We start from the raw sequence: 9,884 nt of genomic DNA, 5'->3' as shown, positions 1-9,884 counted from the left end.
GGCAACATGGAAACTATTAGGGTTAATGTATTCAACAACTTTCTTTTTCATCATTGTGCATAAAATCAATAACTCTAGCATTATGCAGACCGTATCTATCAAAGCTGTCTGGCCTTTATATGTATTTAAACATCTATCTATCCATCTTGAGGAACATGCTACATTTTTAAAAAAGGGTATGAATGAATATAACTGTCTTAACCCTAAAATGTTAACTGTTTTAGACTATATGCTTTTTCTTGAATACACAACACCATGCATCTGTGCCTTTTTCCCAGCGTGGATAGGCTGCAGTCAGTGACCCACATCTCAGCGCAATGAACTGCTTAACTCAGACTGTTGTTTTATTCAGTGCACTGTCAACAGACGGCTGAGGAGGAGGAGGGGCGGGGCTTACGCTTATGGCCCATTATTATTGGACACTAGATTCGACTCGTCTTGCCCATTGGCCGCTCGCGCTGTCGCTCTCGATCTGTTATCGCCGCTTCCCGCGCCATTCGGCGTGCACGCGCATGCAGGACCAGGCACGTAACCGTTTGGAGACTGTCTGGAGTCTGTCTGAAATAGATAAAATTGAAAATGGACTTTTAGATATCTGTGTTCATTTACAAGGAAGCCGCCTGTTGGAAAATGGGATCTTTGCTCTCCTCCTCGAGCGCCTTCGCCCACCAGTCGCCACGCTCTGGCAAAAATGTAGATTTTTTTTCTAGATAAACGTTGTGAAAGTTTTTTCTTCTGCAGTCTATCAGGAGACAGCTCTTTATGCACAGGTAGGTACGGCAAGCGTCAGAGTGAGAGTTGCCCAGTGTACTGCAGCATTACACAGCTGGTTTTTATTTTATTTTATTTTTTATTTATTTTTTAAATTCATTTTTAACCTGTTTATTTGTGAATGTTAGCTATGTGTTTTTGACTAAAAAATAAAAAAATAAAAAAAACAGAAAACAGTTAAATTGCAGACCTTAAAATCTAAGGCAGCTTGTTTTACGTAGCAGACTGTAAAAAATAATAAAATAACGCATATTGTGATATTTTTATTTACTTGTATAAATTCGACTAGCAGTAGCTTCTTTTGTTATGGAGGCTTCACCTCATTCACTACTTCAGGAAGACACGCAGGTGATGCACCTTTGCTGACGTGAGGTTGTTGATTAACCCCATGCGCGCTTTAGCTACCTGTTAGTCAGCAGACACCTGAAGGCAAATGCTGCCTTCGGTGGACTCTTCTATTCTCAGTTTAACCCTTTCAGCTACACTGACAAAAAAAAGACCACATTTTTGGTTACAATGCATTTCTTTTGCAAGTAGACGCACATTTACGGAATCTAAATTCGTATATGTGACTACAGGGTAGTGGAAAATGAACACTGTATGAATTCTTTTTCTTCTTTTCCTATCTTTGCTTGTGCTCTGCAGGGAATCACCCTTCAGCCCTGGAGTTCAAGAGGAGTGCACCATCCAGAAGGCAGCCTACAAGAGCACAGAAAGGTTGGTTGCTGTGCGCATTAGGCTAAGATAGAGATTTTTGAACTGACTTATAGTATGGGTTGATGTTATGCAGGATGTTGTTAGCTGTGTAAATTAACTGAAAATTTTCCTCAAAACATGATATTTAATATTTGAATTCTAAAAGTTTTCAGAATTTGACCTGAACTTCTCCCTTTTGTAGCTTCAAAGTATAATAAAACACTTACTGTGGATAAAAAAAAATACATCTAGAAATCTATACTATATTCAAAATGCACACATATTTTAATAAATGTAATAAATATGGCTACAGTATTGCACCAAACTGAAATCCCTACGTGTGCTTTTAAACATCTTTTGTAGCCCAGCCTGGATGAATTTGGTTTGACCACCGAAAGATGTCTTTGTCAAACAGTTTCTTATCCTAAAACACAAGACTTTACAGAAAACAGAAATATTGGTAAGGCTTTAACAACACGATCAAAGTAATCTGTGTGCCACTGTGGCTGTGTGCCTGATGTGCTGCTGCCACAGACTAGTCTAGACACTTTTCCTCCTTCACTGCAGTTGTCTGCAGACAGTGCGGTCATATGACTTGGGGAGAATTCCTCCCTCCTTTCAGTGTCTGCTCTTTTAGGGCAAGATGGCTGCTAAAGTATTGTTGCAACCCATGACGTATATATGAATCAACGTAAAGGAGGAAAACGGTGGCAAAAATGGTCACACGTCTTGTTATAAATGACAACAAGGTAGAAGGGGTAGTGAATATCAGCTCTTTTCACAGATTTTTTTTCAAACCTACATTTATTGTAATCGTCAGCTCAGTTATTTCTTCGGTCGATTATTGATTGTTACTAGTTAGCATCCTTGGATCAGTGCAACCCAGTAAATGGAAAGTTGCAATGTTTTTGTGCAGTTCTTGACTATCTGAGAGCTTTCCTCCCCACTTCTTTCTCTTCTGCTGCATGCCGGTCTTTTATAGGGGCGCTTGGTAGCCATTTTGTCTGATTCATCACTGCATAAGGCTTGCAGGGTATTCCAAAATTTGTCGTGCAACTACTCAGCATTTCTGAGCATTTGGCCCAGCACCTTCAGAAGGCTGTGGTCTCAACAGGAATACGCAGTACAAAATGCAGTCGTGTTCCAGTGTTGTTGAAAATGAAATTTGAGAGTGTGAATGTTTATATTTTTGTGTTCATAAAAAATCCAGCGAGTCTTAGACAAATAGTTTACTAAAAAGTAACCTAACATAGGAGAAAGCATTACTTGGAATAACGATGTAGTCTGTAAGATTATACTTTAGTTTTTATGATTTGTAATTTTTTATTTTAAAGCTTTTGTCGCTTTAGACTTGAATGAGTCTTGTATTAACAGCCAGTGTGTTCATACCACAGGTAGTGCTGTAAAGTGGGATGCACGATAACAGAAGAAAAAAAAAGTGTACAATGTCTTTGGGAGATGCATTGCTTCACCTGAAGTGGATATTGATTTATAACAGTGGTATTACGCTATTGAAAAATTATAGCTGCGGTAGTAATGCTTTACAGAATCCTCTTTAAAGAGAGGGAGGCAGGCAGTATTAACTTTGACTTGTAAAAGTGCTTCAAGCTTTCCTCTGACATTACGAGTTATTTCCACTGCTTAAGTCTGTGATGTTTATCTGTTTGCCATATCAGTGACCAGCCTGGACAGATCTCTTCATTAACACCTACTTAGTGCATACTCTTCTGATGTCTGACGGCTTCTTTAGTCTCATCCTTTTCAGGTGTTTTTGTGAGCTTGTTGATCATGTAGCCACATATAAAACATGCAGTATTTTTGCAGGCCTGTCCCTAACCTGAACCAGTGTCTGACAAAAAATGATTGGAAATGCAATTAGAAAGGTAAGAAATGCGCGCAAAGCAGTCTTATATTTCTTTTTGATACCTTTTAAAATAAATAAATAAATAAATAAATATGTGATTTACCTACAGTAGCACAATAGCACAGAATAGCGAGCCATTTTGGGGGTGTATGCCACACAGAATAATACGTTACTGATTCATTTTCAGATTTTTTTTGTTCTTTTTTTTTGTAATGCAGTTTTAGTGAAATGTCTTACTTATTATTTGTAACTGTGACCACAATATTAATTAAATGAGTATTTATTTAATCACTACTACCTCCAATCAAACTGTAAATTAAAGCGATGCACCGCTTAAAGCTAACTTCAAATAAAATCATTCCTAAATTATGTATCTGTAATTGTGTCAGCTACCATAAAGTGAATAACGATTGCAGCTTAAGTGTTTCCGCACAATTACGATTTGTTTTTAAACTGTTTCAGCCACACTTACCGTCTAGCCAATATGGCATTTATGTGTGGGGACTTTTTAGCCGCAGACTTAGTTGGAATAGTTTGAAGAAAGCTGTGATAAACAAGAAAAAAACAAAGTGTTTAATTTAATCCTTGGCATTTCAGTTTTCTGCTATGTTCTGTGTGGTGCAAAAGAATGTGAGCGTTGACTAAGACACACAGTTGTCCTGTAATGCTTTTTTTTCCTTTCATTTTCACAGGAGAGCCCTGGTTTCTTGAAGTCTGTCATGCCTTCATATGTTTGACCCTGAAGTATACCCGCCCAAATGGTAAGATCTGTGTTGACCTGTTCATTAGAGCACATTTGGGCACGTTTAAAGTTGAGAAAAGCAATTCAAGGAATGCTTTAAGGTGCTGCAGTGAGTGAATGCGATTGCCTGAGGGAAATATCAGTCCGCTGCACACCAGCATTTCCAGAGCTTGAGCTCCTGCCTGCAATGCCAGTTCTGCATGATATGATGGTGAGACTTGGCTAATCAAATCCACTGCTGTCATTCACTATTTTTTCATTTTATTTTTTTACCAACACACATTTTTGATCTCTTCATAATATAATCATAGATATGGATCTTATAAGTTATACTTGAGGCGTTGACTGGAAAATGCTGATGCAAGAGGCGCTCTGAATCTTCATACTGTTTTTCTATTGGATGATTGTCTCCACCCACAAGTGCAGTCACGAGGTCTAGCATCATGATGATGTCTGGGAAAAACAGGCTTTTCGTGGGTTATTTCTGTGCACATACAAACTAAAATCTGAGCCTGTTTCAAAGCATTGCTCTGTACAGCAGCAGCACCTGCCATTGTCTCCTGTAAATGGTGGGATGTTTAGCTCACCAGGCTTTTGCTACGTAATGACGCAGTTTCCTTTGACAATGGTGTGTCATTTTTTTTTCTTTTCAAATCAAGGTTTTCTCTGTATTTAAGATGTCTCCTGGCAGTCTGCCAAAACATGGATCCATTTCCCTTTTCTGCTCTAACAGCTGCACAGCTGTGACCCTCAGCCGGTCTTAGCCATCGATATCGCAAAGCCATCAACGTCCATCTTAGGTTTAGGCACTGGCAAAAGAGAAGAACTGTAATGTAGCACGTAGAAAAGGAAATCTGAGCTCTCAGCATAAATCCTAACAGAAAACGGCACAACTTGTATGAACTAAAACTTTCCAGTCAAAGAGATTTATGGGTATATGTGAAACGTACTTTTAGCGTAGTGGTAGTAGTATTTTAGTTTGTCTTTTAAGGTTTTAATTTTTGTTCAGTGCAGTGTGTTTTTTCTTATTGCCGTAATGCTTTCTTTTTTCATTTTCAAATGTTTAAATTGACTTTCAAATGTTTTTGATGCCACGTTTAAGATGATTTACTGAAAATGCTCATCACCTCAGATTTAAATCAAAAGTATTAATTAAGCGCCAGCGTAATATATTCTAATAACGTACTATTAAAAGTTTAACATGGAATACATGCTTTAAAACGTGCAATACACATATTTTGTTATTTGTTATTTATTGAAGTCTATCAGACTTAAATGACGATCACTAAGTCACGCCATGTAAATGATCATTCGAGAGAAGATTCTGAAGCAATAAATGTTTGTTTGATTTTTGATTTTAAATTTTATTTGCTCTGTAAATTGTCGAAAAGTTATAGGCATTCGGCGATAATAAAAACGCGCATTAACATAATACATTTACACGATTAATAAAATGTTTTTTTTCCAGCGTGTTGTGCATCTTAAACCTTTTATATTTTTTGTAATAAAATTTTAGCGGCATTAACGGTTTGATAGCAAATTTATTTCTGATTTGTACGATTATTACGCATTGTTCGTATTTATTGAAGTTATTTTTAATCGTTTATTTAAACACAGTTCGTTTTTATTTTATTGAGCAGAGTGTATAAATCTCTAAAATGTAATGAGTGTAATAAAATATTGTTTGTATATTATAGAATAGTATAGAAAAGTTATGCTTATTGACGCTAAATTATATTAGAGCGATATAGTGTTGTATTTTTGTGTGTGTTAGATTTCAGTCAGGCTCTTATAAGTGATGCATCTTTTTAATGAAGTTGTATTAGCTAATGACTGCACTGGAAAGTAAAGTCCACCCATTGCAACGTTTATTTTAAATGTACTGTATAAAACGATGTAGAACTGCTAGTTTGTCTTACGAAACTATTTAGTTAACCTTTACCCACCCACTAAATACTTGTTTTCCTCCACTTATGTAAAGCCACACTGTATTCTGATGCCATGTAACACAGCAGTGGCTGTCAGTAACATTAAGCTGGGTCTGTGCTTTGTTGCCATTAAAATAGAGAGAGGAAAAGGGACTTTGGATTTATGCATTTGTTTAGGTGTTATGAGGCCAGGAGGCAGGTCAGAATTACCAAACCTATAGATTAATGTCAGACCTGTTAGATTTTGTTAAAAAAATAATTAAATGAATTTTAAAAATGAGCCATGCTAAACCATATTAAGTTCAGCTTATGCATGCAGGTGGTTTAGATAGTTTCCACTTGAAATTATGATTACTAAAACGAAATTATTTCAGCTGAAATCCTGATTGCGTTGAACACTTATTAATATTTATTATTAGTTCATTTGACTGCAGATGCTTTTGTTAATAAGCCTAAATTGTTTTCACCGTTTTGATCCAATGTTACTTTTCAAAATGTTTCTTTAAGTGGTTCCATTAAACCTTAATAACAGAATAATAAAAAGCTGTTTATCTGGTGAATTTTTCTGTCGCTTTGAGCCAAAATAACATTTTTGAAGTATTGAATTGATCTTAGGTCAACAGTAGGATCTTGGCTTGGAGATAACAGACCTTTTTTTTTTTTTTTTAAGTTTTCTTTTATTTTAAATCACTAAAGAATCACAGTCGGCACACACTCACTGAGGTTGGGAATGTAATCTGCAGCCACAACATCATATCACATGAATATTAGTTCTTCATTAGCAGAAGGCTGCCTGCCTGAAATTCCACATTGACTTCAATGTAAATGTCACGGTTATTTCTGAGAGTTGTGAAGGTAAGTAAATAACCTCTTTTCGTTGACTGGAGTGTGTTTGCTTGCATTTGTTACAACTAGCTGTGATCCAGCCAGTCTTAAGATGTGCACACGCAGCATGTCTGTTCCCACTCAGCTGCATTGCATTGACAGCTTCAGCAGTACTTCCTGGTTTCATTTGATTGCAAAACCACCTCTGACTTTTAAATGGAGTGTGCTCATTTACAACACCCTCATAAACGATACAAACAAGGTCATAGGGCCTGGTGATCACTGTTTGACTGCACTGCAAGGCTGTGTGCTTGCTTATAGTGAGCAACAGCCTCAATAAGTACTTACCTTCTGGGAAGAAACTTTTGGGTTGAGGTGAACTTCTGCTTGTGTAACTCTTTCTCTGAGATGTCAACACATAAGATTTTACAGTGGACTACGGCTTTGAAAATGACCTTAGTTATACAGTTTGTTTGTGTCAAAAGACATGTATGCTTTTACAGTAGTGTTTAACATGTTGCACAATGCTTTTTGGAGATTTTATTGTTCGTAACAGTATTCGGCTTTCTAATGAAGGTTTGAACGTGCAGTAAATAGTATACCAGTGCAATAGTCACTATATAAAGCTTGACTCGTATCATTATTAAAGGACAGAATTTTGTAATTAGGAAGACAAAACACATTCTTATTGTGACGAGTTATTAGATATTGTTTTGTGCATATTTTAATCAAGACATCTTCTAAAATTGATAGCTGCTTGGTTGATCAGCTACTATCACCATGAGTGAGTATAAACATCTGGTAAGATGATAATATGGCAGTTCGAGAGTCCTCCTTGCCTCCGTGTAATATAGTACACATCGCCATCGTCTACAAATTTTGGTTATTTTAACAAAAGACATACTTGGGGTAAAGTGTAACTTGTTGCATTAACTTTATATTCACAAAAATGAAGATGTAAGAATAAATCTGCAAAATACTTTTATAGTGAAAAGTCAGAAACGTCATTTGTGGAGTAGCCAGTAGTTTGGTGCAAATAGTATGTAGAGCAGATCGGTGTGTATGTTACTGCTTTATATTTTTGTCATTTGTTTCATATCTTACAAAAACTGCTTCGTTAACATACAAAAGCATTAAAATTTCACCACTGCGGTGGCTTTGGTAAAAGTTTCCCTCAAAGCTGGATTTCTGAGACTTGAGGGTGCACTTGCATTTTTCCCTAATTGGGTCTTATTTGAACACACCTGGAATACCTGCTTTCATTCTGCCATTTGACCTTTTGTGAATTAAGACGGCAAGACAGAGTTAGAGCTCATCAACCCTGCGGTACATCATACTGAGGGAAGGCTGCACCATGACTAATTAGTAAATCTCACTTCTCTCTAAGGTGAAAAACTGATTTCCTTTGCAGAGTGTGGGGGTTGATGAGTAAATACCCACCTGCACTAAGTTGCAGTAACCTAATAAGTCTCCCTGGACTTTGAAAGTGAATATTTCATATTTCACTTATCTCCAACAGCTTTTCTGCATGTCTCATATCTGACTCCCAAACCTTAAAAGATGGGTAAGACTGCACCCACAGACTGCAGGATCTCTCTGTCACACAATGGCGTGGAAAGGTCAGGCCTAATGAAGTCGGGGGTTTGACCCCTAGTATTCAGTGACTTTGCATGGGCTCCCATCCCACTGCTGCAACCATGCCGGTTAATCCCTTTTTGATCCTAATTGATAGGCATTAACATGATCCTTATCCAGGAGCTGTGTTTTGTCTTCCACAGCCCTTCTCTCTGGGTGTCAGTGACACAAAGTGTGAAAGCGTTAAACCAAATGTGAAATTGATATTTTTCATGTTTGTGTGCTTAAACTCAGGCTGGGTTTTATGAACACTCACGCAGAAGTCCTCAGTGTTCAATGTTTTGCCCTTTGAGACTCTTAACAGGACTTAGCATATAACCTCTGGAATCCGACTGTGATGTGAATGGTACCAGCCCATTTCCAGTTTGTTTTCCTTTGAGTCCTTTTATCTTCATTGCTAGGTGATTGCTTCCTTTAACTATTTACTAATTACCCTCTTTAAAATGTTTGCACAGTCTTTAAGTCAGGGTACATGTCACTTTTATGAAAGCACAGATGCTGCAAGACTTCAGAAATGCAGGCGGCATCAGTTCTTCAGGGTTTCTTTTGACTTTGATTTTATTAGTCTAGTATTATATAAGATTCGTTTTTTTAAATTCCAGCTGTCAATTTCCAACTCTAAAAATACTTAACTTTAAATATTAGAACTCTCGCTACACACTAATCATTTACATTACTTATTGTAGTTTGACTTTATTCACAATAGCAATCAGAAGTCATCGCACACATTTGTAAATTAGAAAAATGCCTTTACTAAACACTTGATGTACATTTGAGTAATTGCTCATTACATTACATATTTTCCAAAGGTGTGTCCTTTTAATTTCCTTGCATCTACAAACTAGCGGCACATAAATCTGTTGTGTTACACGATGTTTTACAAGCGACATTAAAGGGGTATTTTATTTGTATTTGTTTGTAAAACTACCGAGTAAAGCAAATAGCAAAGTTTTCTTTGGGCTCAGCAGTATTCGAGTTTTCTGCAAAAGTTTTGCTTATGTTAATGTTTAATGTGTATGAGAATTTTCTTCCAAATGCATTGAAACCTTGTGCTGTCATAAAAACACTGATTTAAAAAGTTAGGTTCTGACTGCTGTGCGCTTTGAATTAGTCACCTTTATATTAGATTTACTAAAAACTGCATTATGCTTTTAATCTATGGTCTCTAATGTGAAAAACTTATTGTAGGAACCTTTTTCTCCCATTGTGCATTGCATGAACTTTACTTAAATGCACTTAAAAAAAAATTGTAGAGACATTTCATCCTTTAAAAACAAAAAAACCCCACCAGAAAACAAAAATCTGTTTTTAAATGTTCTATTTCTTTCCTAATATTAAGATTTAGTTCCTTCTTTAAGCTTAGTAAACCTCATCTGTCTGCAAAACCAAAAGAAGGCTTCAGGTTTTTTGGACAACCATATGT

General features: G+C 36.6%; 1 long non-coding RNA gene across 4 annotated transcripts in view; it reads left to right on the top strand.

The window, feature by feature from the left end:
* Positions 1–497: 497 nt before the first annotated feature.
* LOC101467259 (uncharacterized) overlaps positions 498–9,884 on the top strand; it is a 31,584-nt gene continuing 22,197 nt past the window's right edge. For 3 of the 4 annotated variants that reach the window (XR_013100128.1, XR_001167477.4, XR_001167476.3), the window contains exons 1-4: positions 498–770; positions 1,417–1,488; positions 3,292–3,350; positions 4,024–4,092. This is a non-coding gene — a long non-coding RNA (uncharacterized LOC101467259). Of the gene's footprint in view, positions 771–1,416; positions 1,489–3,291; positions 3,351–4,023; positions 4,093–4,174; positions 4,285–9,884 lie in introns of all 4 variants that reach the window. The other variant, XR_191072.4, reaches the window with a different exon arrangement.

The sequence above is a fragment of the Maylandia zebra genome, linkage group LG9 (genome assembly GCF_041146795.1).
Source record: "Maylandia zebra isolate NMK-2024a linkage group LG9, Mzebra_GT3a, whole genome shotgun sequence".
NCBI classification, from domain to species: domain Eukaryota; kingdom Metazoa; phylum Chordata; class Actinopteri; order Cichliformes; family Cichlidae; genus Maylandia; species Maylandia zebra.
Note: the sequence above shows the minus strand (reverse complement) of the source record. Positions and strands in the feature narration are given on the sequence as shown.